The sequence below is a fragment of the Petaurus breviceps genome, unplaced genomic scaffold, assembly GCF_028583685.1.
Source record: "Petaurus breviceps papuanus isolate PSGF00001 unplaced genomic scaffold, PetGlider_PUasm1.0 90731, whole genome shotgun sequence".
Lineage (NCBI taxonomy): Eukaryota > Metazoa > Chordata > Mammalia > Diprotodontia > Petauridae > Petaurus > Petaurus breviceps.
This window is the reverse complement of record NW_027187325.1, coordinates 4,361,701-4,381,132: the sequence shown is the minus strand read 5'-3', so window position 1 is coordinate 4,381,132 and position 19,432 is coordinate 4,361,701. Positions and strand designations below refer to the sequence as shown.

Genomic DNA, 19,432 nt, shown 5'->3' with positions numbered 1-19,432 from the left:
GGGATGCTGACTGAGCTCTGAGCAGAATGGACTTTTTTATGAGAAGTAATTCACATCTTTATTTTATTTAATTTTTAATCAGAATTTATTTATTTTTCATTTTCAACATTCATTTCCACAAGATTTTGAATTCCAAATTTTCTCCCCATATTTCCCCAGTCTGCCCTCTCATGTACCCCCCATCTCTCCCCTCAATTTCTTGTAGGTCAAGATGGATTTCTATATCCCATTGCCTTTATATCTCATTTCCTGGTTTACATGTAACAAAAAAACAAATAAATAAATAAATGAATAAACATTTGTTTTTTAAACTTGGAGTTCCAGATTCCCTCCCTTCTTTCCTCCTTACCTTTCCCCACTGGGAAGACAAGCAATTCAACACAGGTTATACATGTGTAGATATGCATTTCTATAAATTTCCATAGTAGTCATGTTGTGAAAGACTATATTTCCCTCCATCCTACCCCACCCCCATTTATTCTATTTTTTCCTTGGACCTTGTCCGTTTTCAAAAGCATTTGCTTCTGACTACCCCTTCACACAATCTGCCCTCTCTTCTATCATCTCCCCCTCTTATCCCTTTCCCTGCTACTTTCCTATAGGGTAAAATACCCAATTGAGTATGCTATTCCCTCCTTAAGCCAAATCCAATGAGAGTTAGGGTGACTCATTCTTTCACCTCGCTGCTCTTGCTCTCCATTATAATAGTTTTCTTTTTTTATGTGAGATAATTTACTCCTTCTCCCAGTACATTCCAGCATGGCCTTCTAAAAATCCCTGTCTATATCTCCATCATTCTTTGACCATTGAAGCTGACTCTTCCAGATCCAGAACCAGTTGAGGCATGATCTACTTTCTCACCCTTAACTCTCACCTAACCAGAGACCACACGTTACTCTTCACCTAAAGACCATAATTTCAACAGAGATTCTTAAAATGAAGTAACCAGCACAGACTTTGTGATTTTCCTTTGAAATACAGATGAAACTTAATTCTTTCCATTGTGTACAAAACCATGTCATAAGCACATGTGTACATATTTATCTCTTCATATAGAGTCTGTAAATAAGTTAAGAAGTGAGCAGAAGGAAAATGGAAGAGTTAACCTCAGAAATAAAAAGGAATCTTTTTTAATTCCTATATCTTTATCATTGTTATTAACTATAAATATTCATAGAGAACCTCTATGGCACCATGTACTTGCTTCAAGATCTAGAGCATAGGGGAAAAACTGTGAAGCAGCATTCTGGTCTACAATGATTCATGGAGAGAAATTCAGTTGGATGCTATAGGCAAGACAATTTGGGAAGACAAACCAATTTCTGATTTCTAGAACCAAAGATCCAAGGAAGAAAGGAAAATGAAAGAAAGTGATAGAGCCAGTACTAAACTGGGAAATAGATCAACTGGAGGCCCTAGGGAGCTTCTACTACCCCTCCTAAACCCCTGCCTGGCCATGTACCAATAAAAGAGAACATACCTGCCAGTAACTTGAGCTGAGAAAGGCTTGAACATTTTACTTCACTGCTTTGTGGATCAGTTTTTCATTTATAAAATGAAAGGGTTGTTTTGGATTACTTCTAAGGTTACTTCCAGGTACAACTATACCACATATTGAAATATTAGAAAAATAATTCAAACTTCAGAGTCCACTTAACCTACTCCAGTAGAAGGAGGGGGATGTTATTGGGTGGTAATTTCCATACTAGGGTGATAGCTACCCTGGTTGAAGGTTTATAACTATTTGAGGTTTAAATGTATATAAGGTTTTAAACAAAGAACCAGTATGAAGGCAATGAGAGGCTGCCCTATAAACTCTAGGACCAATAAAGATAGGGTATTTTCTAAATTAATCAAGTAATTGGCTCAGTGGATAGAAAGCTTGGTCTGAAATCAGAAGGACTTGAGTTCAAAACCAGCCTCAGACACTTACTAGCTGTGTGACTCTGGGCAAGTCATTTAACCCTGTTTGCCTCAGTTTCTTCATCTTTAAATTGAGCTAGAAAATGGAATGTCAAATCACTTCAATATCTTTGTCAAAAAAACTAAAATGAGGTCAATAATCAGACATGACTAATCTTTACAACAACAAAATATGTATTCTAAATTACCAAATAAGGAGTGAGGAAAGAGGGACAGAGATATAGGAAACTTAACACTAATGGTACCATTACAGCAAGAGATTTAAAAGGTTAATGCCTTGTCTTTGGGTGGTTACCCTTCTCGTATGTGTTTTTGAGAGTTAGTGACCATGTCAGTCAAATCAGTTTTCACTGATTTTAAAGGACTCATGGATCATAGATTTATGTAGTACGCCAAAAACTTTGAGGACATCTAGTTAAATCCTTTCACTTTACAAATGAGAGGAATAAGGTTCAGAGAAGTTAAATTATTTGACAAAAAAGTACATGTAGAAAAGGAGAGAAGTAGGAATTGTGATTAGCTAGCTCCTATGACTCCAAACCCAGCATTCTTCCCACTATGCCATGATAGGAGTTAGTTTCTTGAGAACTACTGATTAATACAATATTAAATTTCAAGGTACATTAGAGGTTAAAGTAGATTTTTGTGGGCCTGGGAACTCATTACTATTTATAACATTTTTTCCTATGAGAGAATATATTTAATTTCCATATTTTAGAATAAAATCCATATCTAAGTTGGAAACTGCCCATACTGTAACTAAACACTAATACCCTTAGAAAGTTAAAGTAGAAGAGCTTAACATTCTTGTGTTTGTACCAATGACTTTCCAGAGATCTAAGAGACTTTAGAGCTAGTAAGACTCTTAAAGATCATTTAACCCAAACTCCTCCTTGTAAAGACATCATTTCATATTTGGGCTGTTTGTAAGAAATAAAAGTTGGAAAGGACATAAGCCGCAAATGCCATAAAAATGCTGTGTGTGCCTCATTTCTTCACATGGATGTAATTTTGATGATGCTTCTTATAAATTCTGAGGAAAGCTCCACCAATATCATTGGGGAAAAATTTCACATTGTTTTGCAGTGTGACAGCTGCTCTAGTTTGATTTTGAGGAATGTATTTTCTTTAAGTGGTAGGTTTAATAACATCTCCATCACAATTAATGTATATATTGCCAAAACACGATCTATGAACATTTCATGAATGCCATGAAAGAATAATTCAGATTAAGACACTGCAATAGAAGGAGAACTGACTATGGAATGAGGGGTGCTGGATTCTTATCCTCCCTATGGTTATTAAATACCTGTGTGACCTCAGGCTAGGCACTTAACATCTTTGGGCCTCAGGTTCCTCAACAATAAAATAATAATAGCTAATATCTACATGCCTGATGCTTTACAATTATCTCATTTGACCCTCACAGTGACCCTGAGATGTAGTTGCTATATTATCCCCTCTTTATAGATGAGGAAACTGAGGCAAATAGAGGTTAAATGATTGGCCCAGGGTCACACAGCTAGTAGACTGGATTTGACTTCAGTTATATTCTGTCTCCAGATCCTTCATTCTAACCACTGCATCACCTAGCTGCCCTCAAAGTGAGAAGATGAACTAAAACTCAGGGTCAAAACACAGAATGTGGGCCGCACAGAGCCAACAGCATTCCTGAGTGTGACCCAAACCAGACTAAAATGAAACTGGGAAATATTTAACAAAATAAATAAAACTACAATAAAACTTAGATGATATTACATTTTAAGTCAATATGCTGCCTATAAGTATCCTTTATGGATTAGTGAGCCCTGTTTCTATTTGAATTTGACACCCCTGGACTAGAAAACCTCTGAGTTCCCTTACAGTTTAAGATGTATCATGCTATGATTTCTTATTAATTTTCCAATTTCCAACCGTGCTTTGGCCTCCCATATCTTCAATTGTTGATATATTTTGATCATTCTGCAGTATTTCTAATTTTAATTTCCATATTGAACTTAATAATGATTTTATTTTAAGTCATTGGTTTTGGTTAAACCATTCCCAATTTCATATATTAAAAAATTGAAACTATTCTTTTGGATAAGAAATTTAAGGTCTATGATTTGGCTATAAGCAAGATTTGCAGCTTTTTCTCATATCTTGTAATACTACATATTTAAATGAGAACCAACATTTCATAGAACCATTTGGATTTTGAGATTATTTTTAAGAACCACACGAAAATAATTCGTTGTCCTCTTCTCCATGAGGGCTTCAAATAACCACACAAACTCAAAAATGTGAAGATCTATAAGGGGCATTCAAAGATCCTCTAATCACATCTCATAAATTTGTAAGTAGAGAAATCAAGAACCAGAGAGATTAACTAACTAACCTGATTTCAGATAGTAGCAAAGCCAGGAAGAGAATCTAAAAATTCAAATCTCTTCATCCTCCATCCAGTTCTCTTCCCATTGATTTCTTTTTTTAATGTCCTTCACCAAATTCCTATCCCACGCAAAAACTAAAAGAGGTAGATTCCACCCAAGGGAATTTGCATGAAGGTGTTACTTAAAAAAAATATAGTTCTTGTTAAAATTTGCTATTTACTGAAATAGTTAATTGGGGGACCCTTTTTTTAAGTTATTCATGTGAATAATATAATTATATGAAGGATACTTTTATCCATGCTTTAGCACAGATGCTAGTTGTTGTTCAATCATTCAGCCACATATAATTCTTCATGACCCTATTTGAAATTTCCTTGATAAAGATAATGGAGTATTTTTCCATTTTCTTCTCCAGATCATTTTATAGATAAGGAACTGAAGCAAACAGGGTTAAGTGACTTGCCCAGGGTCACACAGCTAGTAAGTGTCTGAGGCTAGATTTGAACTCAGAAAGATATCTTCATAACTTCAGGTCTGCCCTTAAGTACACTGTGCCACCCAGCTGCCCCCTCAAGTTCTTCAATGTGCTTTAAACCAGGACTTACTAGCTATTGAGAGACTGGGTAATAGGCTGTTAGCAGAATTGAGAGAATTAGGAACATAATTTCTAATATTTAAAGCCCTATTCTAAAAAATCGTAATGAATATAGGCTATATTTTCAAGTTAAAATTGCTAATAAAACTAGAATAAAGATAATTAAAATGAATTTCATTAGGGTAATAGAGGCTAAATTTGTGGTATTGTTTTTCCTTAATCCCAGTGTTAACCTATCCACAAATTTTTTTATTAAATTAATGACAGAAGTAGTAAGTATCCTTAAATTGAATGCTACTATCTTATATCATCTCTCATGAGTTCAAGTAATATGTAATATTTTCAATTCAATAATAATAATGGTTAGCATGCTACATGAAGATTGAATACATTTTATTAGTTATAAATGAACATAAAAATGATTCTATTTGTGAACTCTCAAACATCTTGGTTTTCCAGTGGGACGCATTTTCCCATCTGTAGATGAAAGAGTCCAAACCAATCTAACCCACATATGAAATACTGTTGATCTTTTGATGCCTGTGTAAGCATTTTATTTCTAGGTATAACTCACTTCACTGTACCAGGACATGAATTTGTTTATGGAAATATTGATATGAACTATTGTTACCTTCTCAATTATGATCAAATGCTAATTTTCCATGAAGATCAAAATAAAAGATCAAAATAAAACTGCTATGACACAGATATCTTAGAATTGGGCTGGGATGAGCTTTTAGAATAAATGAGTTAATTTTATTTGAAAAAAGAAGGCTGCCATTGCTTTTGTTTGTAAACAGGGACTAGTCTACAGAGGGTAGTGAGCTCCTTTTTGACTGAAAAGTTGGAGATAAACTATGACTGAATAAGGAATAATTTAACACAATTAGTTAATAATAAAGAAAACAAAATTTTCCTCCTATTCTTTAGAAATGGGAAAGCTATAAAAGTAACAACAAGGCACATCTCTATGGGGATTTATGATTTATGGATCACCTTCTCCACAACAATCATTCTAGGTAGAACATTCATATTCAGATCTCCATTCATATTTTGATCTACTAGGAATCAGACCAGGGAACCTAAGATTTCTGTAGGTCCTCTTAGTTACATGAGCACCTTAAGAGAATGGGCTGACTTTTTTTTTAAACCTTTCTTTGTACTGGCATCAATTAGCATAGTATTTGGCATAGAGTGGTTGCTTAATACATGTTTATTGACTGTCTGATATGAGTGTTACTAAAACTTCATCAATGCAAGGAATGTGTTTCTGCAAATGGAACTGAGTTATTGTGGAGCCTTTTAAAGACACCCATAGAAATTTATTAAATTTGGCATAAGGGGTGACTTTGAAGCTCTGAATTGACAGCACCATATTTTAAAAACTAAGCTCCTTGTTGAGGCCTAAAAAGCCAGAATACTGCTAAACTTTTAAGCAAAGCGCAATCTCTAAATGGAAGTTGGTGGGCTTTGCATTTTATCCTAATGATTTTTCCCCTTATTCTGCAGTCTGTTCATAATTCTTTTTTTTAAGTTTATTTTTAAACTAATCCCAATTAAATCTTCCAAATTTCAGAGCTGAGGCTCCGGCTCTTCAGCAGATGGTTGATATGCACAGTGGGGAAGACGGGGATAGGAGTGGGGGTAGAGAGAGAAGTGAGGGCTGCCAAAGCAGAGCCCTGAACAGACTTCAGCAAATAAACAGAAGTAAGACACAGCAGGAAGGTTTTTGGAATTGGCTTTATTATTGTCCAGCCGCTTTGGGTCATGAGTGACCTAATCAACCTTAGCCTCACGCATCTCCCTCAATTAGCTTATTCCATTGTCCATGGACCCACCTCCACCTCAAACCAATCCTTTCGTGACAAGCCCAGATCCCTTTACAATCTCCAGGACACAGCTGTTGCAATGATTCCTCATCTCATTTTGCTTTCTAAACCCCCCCCCCTTTATTCTCTCCTCTGGGCTACTAAGCCATTCCAAATCTAGGTATGCTGGTAATCTCCATGCTCTGGCTTACTATCCAGTTTGCCTCTGAATGGCTGGACTTTATTTTACATCAGGGAAGAAGAGTCCTGCAGAAATTTACATGGGAGCAACAAATGGCTCCAATTTTGTATAACTAGAATTACACAAACTTAGAATAAAACCTGGGTATATCTGATACAGGACATCTTTCTACTATAGCCTACAAGATAGACTAATGGAACCAAATCATACTAACTTGTAATTTGTCACAGTTTACTAGCGGTAGAATTTAGTTTGGCTTAGCGAACCTGTTCTTTTGTAGCTTGGCAATTAATGTTATGACCAATATTGGAGAGGGGTGAGGGAATGTTGAAAGAATGTTCAAATTATTAAAAGCAAGAAGATGTTTTTAAAGATGTTAAAAGCATCATTTATCTATAAAAATGTTGTACTAACTACAAATCTTTCTTATTTTTTATAATAGTTGCTATTGTGATAAAAGAGAAACCATAGTACAATAATTAAAGGAGATACACATTCTACCCAACCCCAAACCCTAACAAAAACCTCTATTTCGTATAATTTTTAGGGTTGCTTGAGTTACTACTACATGTAATTAAAGTGCTTTTCTTCAAAATGATCCCAAACTTAAAGGATGCCTTAATTCAGGCTAGTCACCTAATTCTAAAAGTACACACACACACACAAACACACACACACATGCACACATATACATACATATATATTTATATATATATATATATATATATATATATATATAATTATCCTGTTCTTTTAAAAATTATTCAGCCAATGGATTTAAAAATGATTATCCATAGTACTCAAAGACTGTTTACAAGAGAAATAGCTACATGGTTCTTTTAGGTAAGTTTATTTTGAATGTTGTTTGATTTAGTAAAACCAATTTACAGTCCCAATTTTTCAGCAGAAGAGATATTGGGTAGAATATAGCCCATCTCCTTCTCAGAAGTTAACATGACATTGTACCCATGGTTTGATGATGTGACTGATTGTTAAGAACATGGTACTTATGAAAAGTCATTATGCAGTCATCTTCCTTTGAGAAAAAAAAAAGCCATCAGTTAAAATTAGGATCATTTCTTTCTGACCAGGGAATAATGGTATGAAAAATGCTTAAACAAAAGCTACCAAACTACATGTACAGATACTTAAAACTATTTGGGATCTCGGCTCAAGCAATCTTTCCTTACCACACAGAAGCAAAAGGAATTGAAATATGGGGAGCAGTCTCCTCTGGAAAAGGAAAAGCGAGTCCAGCTCCAGGTCCAAATGGGACAGGACAAATGTTACCAAGCAAACCTTTTCCATAGTTTTCAGAAGTAGTTATATTCGACTATTGCTTCTCAGATTTTTAGGCAAATTGAAAACATTCAGATTTCTATAAGAAATGAGGCTATAAGATGGCTAGGTGGAGCAGGAGGATCTGAATTCAAATCAGCCATCAGACACTTAACACTTACTGACGATGTGACCTTGGGCAAGTCACTTAACCCCAATTTCCCTGCCTTTCCCCCTCCAAAAGGGGAAAAAAAAAGATGAGGCTATAAGGAACAAAAAAGAAAGGGATGCAAGTATATTTATTTTCTTTTCAGGCCATTGGGGTAGATTCCTTTAGATCATGGACATGTAGGCCAATTCTAATTTTCATGGTTGTTTTAAGTTTCCTGTTCTATCATAGTTGTCAGTACAGGAAGTAACCAATGTTATCTAAGGAGCAGAAAACTTCCTCCTATGAAGGAAAGACATTCTTTGGCTCTCCCTCCCTAACTCAAAGGTCAAGGCAAAAGAACAATGTGTGAGAAATTGCTTCAGGTTAGGGAGAAAGCTTACATAGAAAGCTAGAGTGTATTTCACTGACATTTGTCACCTTTGTTTCTCCTCTCTCCTTTATACCCTATAATAAATACGTAAACAAGAATCAAGTCCTCTTGATTCTTCTTTTAGTATGTCTGTCAATCACTTCATATTTATAAGGCAAGGACTATGTGCCAGGCACTGTAACAAGTATATAGATACAAGTAGAAAGAAACAGTCTTTAATATCACAAGTCTACATCTTGATGGCGCAAGACAACAAATAAAAAGAAGTCAAAAGGGGTTATGAAGGGGGAAGACACAAACTTATTGGACTTGAGAGAAAGTTAGGAGTAACATCTAGAGAAGAATGAGAGGAATATCTCTCCCATGGCCCCTTCCTTCCCATCCCCACTTTCAAAATCTTAATCTATCACTTTTCATCTCAAGTTTTAATTATTATAATCAGTTCTCAAATGTTCTTCATGCTACCACTTTCTCCAATCATCAAATTATCTGATGTAGTGATACTTGATTGACCTTCTTGAAATACCAAGTTCACGACATCATGTTTCTGTTTCAAATACCTCAAATACCTTCAAATATTATCTAGGGGCTGAAATTTGATGACCTCCACCTGATAGTCAATATCAATATATTTATAATATGGTACTATTCTATCCAACCAATTTATCTCACATTAGTTCCCAACACAGACTCTCAGCTTTAGCCAAACACATTCCCTCACTAGTCTCAACTGTAACCTAAAATGTCCTTTCTCTTCTCTACATTTCAATTCTCAATCATCCTTCAGCTCAATTTCATTTGAAGTCCCACCTATTCTTTGGCCCTTTCTCTAAAGAACCTACGTTATTCCGCCCCTCGATGGCTATTTCACTTGATGTCGATGTCACTTTGGAAACTGATCATATGCTGCCTGCGTTACTTCTGTCAAGTGTCTCCCTACCTAGATTATAAGAATAATACAGTGTTTGAATGTATGACTTGGAGACATGCAAACTTCGGTCTAAGAAGAAATGAAAATGAGTGTTATAGACAAGAATGGAAAATTATGCAATGGGTTTCACCCATCACATATTATAAAGAGGAAATGGCAAAAAAAAAAAAAAGGAGGAGGAGGAGGAGACTAAAGGCTATCATGAAAGGAATGAATGAGAAAACGAGATGAGCTGGCTATATGGTGAAAGCAAGAGACAACTAGAGGCACGGATGGGGATTGCCCCTTAGTGGGAAGAGAGTTGGGAATATTGTGATCACCAGTTCATTTGCATATTAAATATTTTAGGTTTACAAAGCACTTTCCTTTCAACAATTCCCAGAGGCTGGTAGTACAAGTATGATTTTTCCTCCTCATTTTAACAGATGGTAGAAAAGAGGTGTTGAAAACTACGAAGTGATTTTTCTAAGGATTACACACTTAAACAGCAGTAATCAAAACTGGGTAGCCCAACTACAGTATCAAGCCTTTTACAAGTATTATGGGTACAAAACTACAGGGATTATGTTTTAAGTTTCTTTTGTGATTCTTCCCCCCACCCCTACCAGTATAAGGCCACATAATTAACATATGGTAAATAATTATTTAGCAAATGAATGAAAATATTAAAAATGTACCCTTGACTAAAAGCAAATATGATAAATAGGTCTAAGCAGCTGTGGGAAATTTGCTTTGGATTCTCTGTCTCTAAAATGAAGAGATAAGACTAAATGATCATCAAAGCCCATTTTAAGCTCTGTGATTTGGTGACTTTAAATCCATAATGGAGACTGCATATCAATACTTTCTCCCAGTTTCTGACATGAATAAGAGGATTAATATAGTCATTCAATAATAAACATTTGTTGAGTAATGTGCAATAAATTGATTGAGGCAGCTAGGTGATGAAGTACTTAGAATGCTTGGCCTTTTATCAGGAAGAACTAAATTTAAATCTGTCCCCAGACACTTACTAGTTGCATGACCCTAAGCCAGTTATTTAATCCCTATTTGCCTCAGTTTCCTCCTCTACAAAATGGGTAAAATAGCACCTACCTCCCTGGATTATGATGAGAATCAAATGAAATAATAATTATAAAATGCTTTGCACAATGCCTAACATACAGTAAGTGCTATTTAAGTGTTGTTATTGTTACTTATCTCATACCTTGTTTAAAATATTTTACTGTTAGGGGAGAAGCAAAGACCAGGAGGAAGTGTCACCCTATTCTCAAGGATCTTACAGGTTAGTAGAAGAGATCAGACAGGCAGATGAACAACTATAATAGCAAGTAGAGTCATTAAACATACCAATTAAGTTCAGTTAGCAATAGCAAAGATGAAGAAAACCAAAGATCTACATCATTGGGAAAAGCTTCACGAAAGAAAAAATTTCACATTTCAAAAACTTTACTTTTGTTTTTCTTAAAAAGAGAGAAAAGGAAGGGGCAGGGGTGTTATTATGTTGATTATATCAAGAATTGAAAACAGAGCTTATGGGTTTACCAGGAAGATAAAAGAGTATAAACTGACAGAAAAACTGATAGCTCAATGTGAATCCTCCTGCATTCACTCAGAACCTACCTTGTGGCAGGTGCTAAGAATACAGATACCAAAATGAAACAAGGAGCTTACAATGTCCTGGGCAGGAATGGAGGAGGAGAGGGAGGGATAAGACATACTCAGAAAAGTGATTTTTGTCATTGTTGTTTATTGTTAGGTAGTTTTTAGTCATGTCCGACTCCCTATGATTACATTTGGAGTTTTCTTGGCAGAGGTACTGGAGTGATTTACCATTTCTTTCTCCAGCTCATTTTACAGTTGAGGAAACTGAGGCAAACAGGGTTAAGTGACTTGCCCAGGGTTACACAACTAGTTAGTGTTTGAAGCTATATTTGAAAACCTGAAAATGGATCTTCTTGATTCCAGGCCAGTGTTCTATCCCCTGTGTCACCTCAGGGCCCAAAGTAAATATCGTTTATATGAATTCATTACAAAATAATCAGGTGAGACATGGGGAGTTCATCACAAAACCAAATGGGCATTCGAACAGCTGAGTGTTGATGATAACTGGGGATCTCAGGTGACAGAGAAGGGATGACAACCAAGACTCATGAAGTTAGAAAAATCATATTTTTGTCCCATTTTTGACATTAGCTCATTGGGTTGCCAAATAATTTCATAACTTTTATTGTTTTGTTTTTGCTTTTTTGGGGGGGAAGGCAGGGAAATTGGGGTTAAGTGACTTGTCCAAGGTCACATGGCTAGTAAGTGTTAAGTGTCTGAGGCCACATTTGAACTCAGGTCCTCCTGGCTCCAGGGCTGGTGCTCTATGCACTATGCCACCTAGCCACCCCGATTTTACAACTTTTAGACCTGAGTTTCCTCATCTTTAAAATTATGGCATTGATCTAGATGAGAGATATTTAATGTGGTATCTGGAAATTTGATCTTTGTAAATATTAGGAAAACTGTATTTCCATCAACATAATTGATTTCATTTTATGTACTTAGAATCATTATGCTGAGAAGGGGTCCATAGATTTCACCAGAATGCCAATGGAGTTCAAAACAGGGGAGGGGGGGAAACTGCTTTAGAATCTCAATTACAATAATTTTTAATGTACATTCCAGTTCTAAGATTGTGTTAAAGGATTTTGCCCCAAATTGCCTCTGTCTATTCTAAGTTTCAGTTATTGATTTCTTCTAGTTATACTTAACTAGCATTTTACAGAAAGGAAATGAAACAGAATTTAGAAAAATGCATCTCAAGCAAAACATTTTTCTTTTGCTTTCAGTTCTTTTTGGGGGTCTCGAACTCATAGATTTGCAGGTGATATTATATGTTCAACAGAGAAATGTGTTCCACAGACAAACAACCTATGAGGTTGATCGAGTCTCTTCTCCAATAATCATTAAGTATATATTTCAGAAACATACACATCATAGTCAAAATCCACTTGATATTTTCTCCCATGTTCTACTTTTTGTTGTGAATTTTTAAAAACAAAATTTAGCTCAATTTCACGTGTTGGCTTCAGCAAAATAGACCTCTGTTTTCTCCAATAGCAATATCCTCTTGAGTTTTTATGAAATAGAAAAATGGAAAATTCCATTTCTGGGCAAATTGATTTTATCTAAAAGGAAGTCTTTATTACAAATATCTTCTTCATCCGTCCCCCAGTTTAGTCTCAAGGACACAAGAAATTTCAAGAGGTCATTAAATTTACATTATAAATCTTAAAATCACTATATTAATGACAGTTATCATTGTTATCATTGTTTCTAATCCAATTCTTCCAGACTTGTCCAGGGCTCCCTGATATAGGACCAAGAAGCTATACATGTGCTTGATAGAAGGATTTGTTGGACTTGTATTCATAAGATCGGGAATCTAAAGCTAAAAGGAATCTCAGTCCCAATCTAGTATAATCTTCTCTTTTTATAGATAAGAAAACAGAGGTTTTGTGAAATCTGCTTAAGGTCACACAGTGAGCGTACATCACATCTGGCATTTGAACTCATCTCATCTGATTGCAGAGCGAGGAACAGATTCCTGTGCTGCTTTCCCTGAGGCTAAAGTTATGAATTCAGATTATATTTCTAGTTGTTGTAGACTGTTTTAGTTGTTATACAATTGCTGCTGCTGTTGTTGTTTTCAGTCAGAGGGCCTGCCTGACCTTGAATACTTGCCTATTTAATCCAGGTGTTTCTTTGCATAAGCCATTTCTTCTCCTTTGACCTCATTTTCCACGTTTACAAATTGAGGCTATTAGACAAGCTGATCTCTAAGGCAGAGTCATGATGAACAATTTTAGATCTCATGGAAAGCTACCAAAAACATTTAGAAAAGCAGTAGGAACCATATCTTCACATCACTTTCTTCAAAGAAGTTCAGGGGTGCGTGTGTGCGTTCATGTGTGCATGCGTGCATGTATGTATTTGTGTGTGTGTGATCCTAGGATGAAAGGCCCATTGGATGTGGTCTTCAGGAGCTTGGCTAAGGAAGTTGATTTGCTCTACTAAAGTATATAAACCAGTTTTGTACAGGGTATGCCTTCTAGTAGCTCATTTTGCCTAACTGTTCTCATTAATTAGGATCTAAGTTTTAGCATTTCTATGCTGCTGATGATCAAAAGAGTCCTTAGCACAGTGCCTTGCACATGGTCGATGTTTAATAAATGTTTATTGATTGGTGAATTGATTACCATCTCTCTGACCTTGTGCAAGGCCTATTAGCTCCCCAAGCTTTAGTTTCCTCATACATAAATAAGGAGAATGAACCAGCTCATCTCGAAGAGCCTATTCTACCTCTCAATCCTAGGACTGAATGTTTCTATGGAATATTCAACTGGAGTGAGTGAGAGAAGTTTTATGAAATGGATATGATATTGCATATTTGGGTTTATCTCAGAACTATAAATATATTTTATTTCAATCATGGTGTTCGTTTTTTTCCACTTGGGAGTAATCTGAGGATATCCAAGATTCTGGAGACTAAGTCACTAAGAGTAGCTATTGACAATTCTCACTCCCATCCTCCATATCTCTTTACTCCTTTAGTGATATCATGATAGCTAGAATCTATAACAATTTTTGGACTGAAAAATATTGGCTCTTTTTTTTATTAACACAGAGAAATGAATAGGCATCAGTTGAGGCCCTAATATTGAGATAACTGAAAGAATATTAGCCAGTAGCATTTGACCTATATTTTTTCTGTAGATTCTTTGTGAAGAATATCAGCAAGGTCATGCTGAGCTATTTCTAAGGTAAAAGGACTGAGTTTTGCAATTCAGGTATGTTTCCTAGGATTCCAACAACTCATTTCTTCTATACATGTTTTGAATCAGGTTCATTTCAGTGATAATGCAAAACTGCTGCTATAGCTCGTAGGATAAACAGCACAGAGAGTCAGACTAGAATAACATTCAGGATTTCCCAGCTCCATCAGTATGCACATAGCCCACCACTTCCACCCACCTCATTTTTGGTATCTTTCAGTGAGTTGTGTCAATGTGCATATTAAAGAGATCCTGCCACTCTGGGGCAGGGAGAACAGCAGAATGGGCTGATCAGGCAAGCGCCAGAACTAGGAGTAGTTTGGACAAGTGTCCATGTCCAGGTTGAGTATCTGATAATCAATATTCAAGCAGGTTCAGAAGTCACACAATAAATTGAAGGTCAGAAGCCAGGTATATGGGACAGAAGCCCGGTCATTACAAATTAGCTCTGGGCAGGGGGAAAGCCAAGTATCTGAGAGGTGAGTGATTTAGAGGAGTAGGAAAAAGTAGCAAAGTCTTTAAGATCAATGAAAGAAATGGTCCAGAATCCAGGAAGTTCAAGTAAATCATATACACGTGCAAGAGTAGGAATACACATATGACTTTGATCTTACAAAAGAGACTATTTGCCAGCTGGATCATTTATGTAATACATACTTCAGAGTATTGGAAGCTGTGAATCTCTGTTCTATATTCTTGAGGTAATCGAAATGTGGACAACTCTGTGTTTCAAAGAATATTGATTGATGAACAGGTAAATTAATGAGGTAATAAGGCTATCCTTATACATCTATACATAAATTCTAGGAGCACAGGGAATGGGATCTTAGACAGTTCAAACATAACAGGTAATAAGAGGAAATTTAATCTCAATTTAGTGATGTTCATTAAATGTGAGTAACTTTAAAAGTCTGGTTAAATTTTTTAGAATGCTTAACACATTTTTCCACAATGATTATTAAATTTTACTCCTCTTACCTCTGACTATTCCAAGATAAAGAAACAAAGTTCATCACTACAAAAGATGAGTAAAACAGCTATCTGATTACAAACTTGTCTGAATCAAATCTCCTAAACATCATTCAATGATGGCAGTGGGTCAGGATTGTATAGAGAGAATATATTTTGTGAGGAATATTCAGGTTTTATCAATAAAATGTCAAAATGATTGGATAATTAAAAATCAGTACTAAAAGCCAGAAAACCAATTTTTAGTGCTGTGTAAACAAAATAATCTGTTGATTGATGGATATTTGTGATTTTCAACAATTACAGGAGTGTATGGATGGATACCAAATCTAGATGATGGAAAAACACCAATACAATTGAAAAACACCAATAGAATTTGTACTATGATAGTAGATAGGTCCCTATACATATTTTTTCACAAGCATCAGATTCACCCCTGGCAGGACTTAGCAGCAGTTATGGAACTTAGAGGAAGTTTCACAGTAGAATCAGACCAAGAGTGTATAAATCCATAGGTGATCATTATGGAGCCTTCTAACTTATACAAGGGGAGTCTTGAGGAGTAAAATAAATCATCTTTGGATAGCAGCCTCGTATCAGGAGCAGAAAGGAAATAGCAGTTTAAGGGAAAGGATATCATCAGACCTCGGTTACCAAAGAGTAATGAGTTTCCAGTGAAAAAATCTTCAGCACATGACAAGAAGAAGAAGGGGGTCCCTGATAGTCCCTTGGAGAAACTACACTTAGACTTTGCATGACAACCTTCTACGAGTTCCCCAGGACTCTTTAATGTATAAAATAGCTTTATACCAGAGCAACTCACTGGAATGGCAAAAGATCTTAGGCTTTACAAGAAAAGAGTGTATTCTCACTCCAGTACATTTGGTTTCCTATCTTTTCTATCAAAGCTGAAGGATCGTAGGTATTTGTTGAGGAATCAGATAGGGAGTGACTGATTATGGAACTGTGTGTTTAAGGATCCATAGGTTGTGGAAGTTAATAGAAAATAGCAGTGTAAGAGTATTTAGACAGGGACTGAGGACATGCCCAGTATGCAGATCAGAGACAACATGCCACAAATGAGCCTTCTGTGCACCATGATCTCCAGGGATTTTTGTACTATGATAATAGATAGGTCCCCTGTTCAGATGCCATTTCCGACATTTAACTGCATAACTATGAGTCAGTCACCTAATCTCTCTTTGTATCAATTACTTCATCAATAAAATGAAGGGATTGGACTTGATGGCCTGTAAGGAACCTTCTGTCTCTAAATCTATGATCCTATGATATTTCAAATAGTGAACATATTTTTAAAAAGTTGGAATTGTTTCATAACTGCATTCAGGCACCAAACAACTTGCTCCTGTGACCAAATTTAACAAAATGCACTTAATTTTTTTTTTCTTTTGGGGACGTTGAGATCAGTGATATACATTATAGGTTTTATTTTCCTCATTCTGTAGTCCCTCTTCCAAATCTTGACTCATATCACCACTTGAGAATGCTCTAAAGCTGACAGAGACAGTGAAAATCCTATGCTTTCTTGCCCTGAGGAAATGCTTGGCAGGCAGTTTTCATTTTTTACTGTCATCAAAGCCAAGTTAACCTTGTTCAGGAAAAGAACCCTTAACTTTTAAGCCAGATTCTTGCCTGGACCATGTCCATGAAAACCACAAAGTTAAAAAAAAATGAGAAGGGGAAAAATGACAATGAATGCATTTTTGTTTGAGGTTATTGAAACTTGAAGTGATTACTTTCTCATGCTTTGAAATGACATTAAATTTAAATGTCTTGGTTCATGGGCACTTACCACTCCCTTCATCTCCATTAATCCTTGCTCACAGTTTTGAAATATACCACTTTCTGTCTTCAGCAATGAAATGAAATTTTCCCTAGGTTATAATTGCTTTTCAGTGTGTCTTTTCTCATGTTATTTGATTGCTAAAGATTTCCTTCAAAATGGAAGATATTTAGTGAACACACTACAATGTATTTCCCTGCTATTTTTAATCTGTTCATGCATAATTTGAAGGGTTGGGTGAAGGAAAAAATGGAAATTGAACTCATCTGACCGTGACAGATTTGCAAACTCCCAACAGAGCTCAAACTTCATTGATGCTTTTAAATTACAACACCGATTACCTGGACATGTCCAGATAATGTTTATGGCATTTTATATCTTCATAGGTATAGCCAATGTTTGCTTAAGAATCAGAATTGTAATTTAGGAGGAGCAAGAAAAGCATTTCACAAGGAAAAGCAGAACATGCTGAAACATTTTGCCTAGAACTAGTACTTATTTTTAGCCTGCCTCCCCCAAAAAATCATTATCTGGAAGGCTGAAATGTCTTAGAAAAATCATTATATGTGTGTCTCTGGAAGGTCATTTCATAAAGTATTGTAGAATCCAGATTGAGATCAGATGAATGATATGGCTAGACTGGACAAAATGGCTCATTAGTTGGTATTACACCTAAATTCTCTAAGCCACCATGCAAGCATAAATTCTCTAAAGAGTGTGATATTTCTTTAACAGGTGGCATGTAACAGCTATACTCATTATATATCACTGGGGCTACTGCTGGGTTGGGTAGGGCTTGGACAAAGTATACAGTTACTTTTATGTAAAGGGTCCTTCTACTCTTGGTCCATGCATTCAACTTAGATTGAGTTCAAAGTTGGACTAGAATGCCTTTTCTTATACCCTTTGGTTCATTAAAACCCCAACCCAGAACCCAGGGATCAAATTATTTAAAATCTAAATTGTAGTTTATGTCTACCATTGTAGTTCATGTCTTAGATTGTGGTTGATGTTTGATTAACTCAAAAACCAAAGATGAGAGAGTGAAAAAATATATTCAATATGTAATATAAAACTAATGTGAGGTGGATTTTTAGTCTTTATACAAAATAAAATATTGAACACAGAGCACTCAGAAATTGAATTTCAGACATACTTAAAGAATAATAGTACTAACTACTGTTATCCTTTGCTTGGGATTTTGTAATTTTAACCATCTAAATATAAAACAGTTTATAGGACTGTGATTGAGCATTTCATCTTGGTTCTACATTGTCTACACAATTTCTTGTCTATTTCTCTGGTAAAATGAACCAGGCTTGGGCCCATTCATATTTAAGAATTCTAATTTAGCTGTCTGAGATTTCCCTTGCTGAAGATCAGGTCCATGCAAAAGAACCAAACAGATTCACGTGGTTACCTGCATGTTCATCTCATGAAAAAAAATATTCTTTATAAGATCAGCAAATATTAAACATAAGAGACAGCCTAAAAGTGTAGCTCAGACTGGCCTAAGCAGGATATGTGTCCATGGCTACAAGGATACTGCCTTCCCAACACTCTCATGGGAAGTAGTCAGAACACTCCTGACATTAAAGTATATTGAAGGGAAGAGACTTTTAAAGTGTTTTCACTGTCTTAAATACCCATTGACTCTTCTTGTTTAGTGACCAATGGGGATATTTTTTCTTCTCGACAGACCAGAATCCCTCTGAGTCACCAGAGACTAGAGGTGATGAAGGACTGAGTTAGAAGTAAAAGGAGACTTTCTTAATAGGACCAGGTGTTCTACCAGAATCAAGAACCACTTTCTCAATACATTGTTCCATTCCTGATATAATTATATTGTCCCTGTGATTCAAAGTGTTTCAGTATATAGCAAGGATAACGATTCCAAAATCATATTTGGAAAATGTGAATTTATGTTTTCCATTGACTTCCCTCTAAACTACAAAGACAGGGATTTTCTGGTGTCTTTATGTGAACTATTGAAAGCTATGAAGTACTGAAAAAATCCTTAACACAGGAAAATTTGATTTATCCTTAGGGTACCACACTTGTTCCCTTCCAATGTGGAAAAAAAATATATTTTTCAAAGGAGAAAAGCGTTTGTTGTTTTTTTTATTTTGGGGGGGGGAGGGTGAGGCAATCAGGGTTAAGTGACTTGCCCAGGGTCATACAGCTA

At 35.8% G+C, this 19,432-nt stretch overlaps 1 protein-coding gene across 2 annotated transcripts in view; it reads left to right on the top strand.

Annotated features, from left to right (window-relative positions):
• CNTNAP5 (contactin associated protein family member 5) overlaps positions 1 to 19,432 on the top strand; it is a 934,370-nt gene that overhangs the window by 183,212 nt on the left and 731,726 nt on the right. The window lies entirely within an intron of this gene.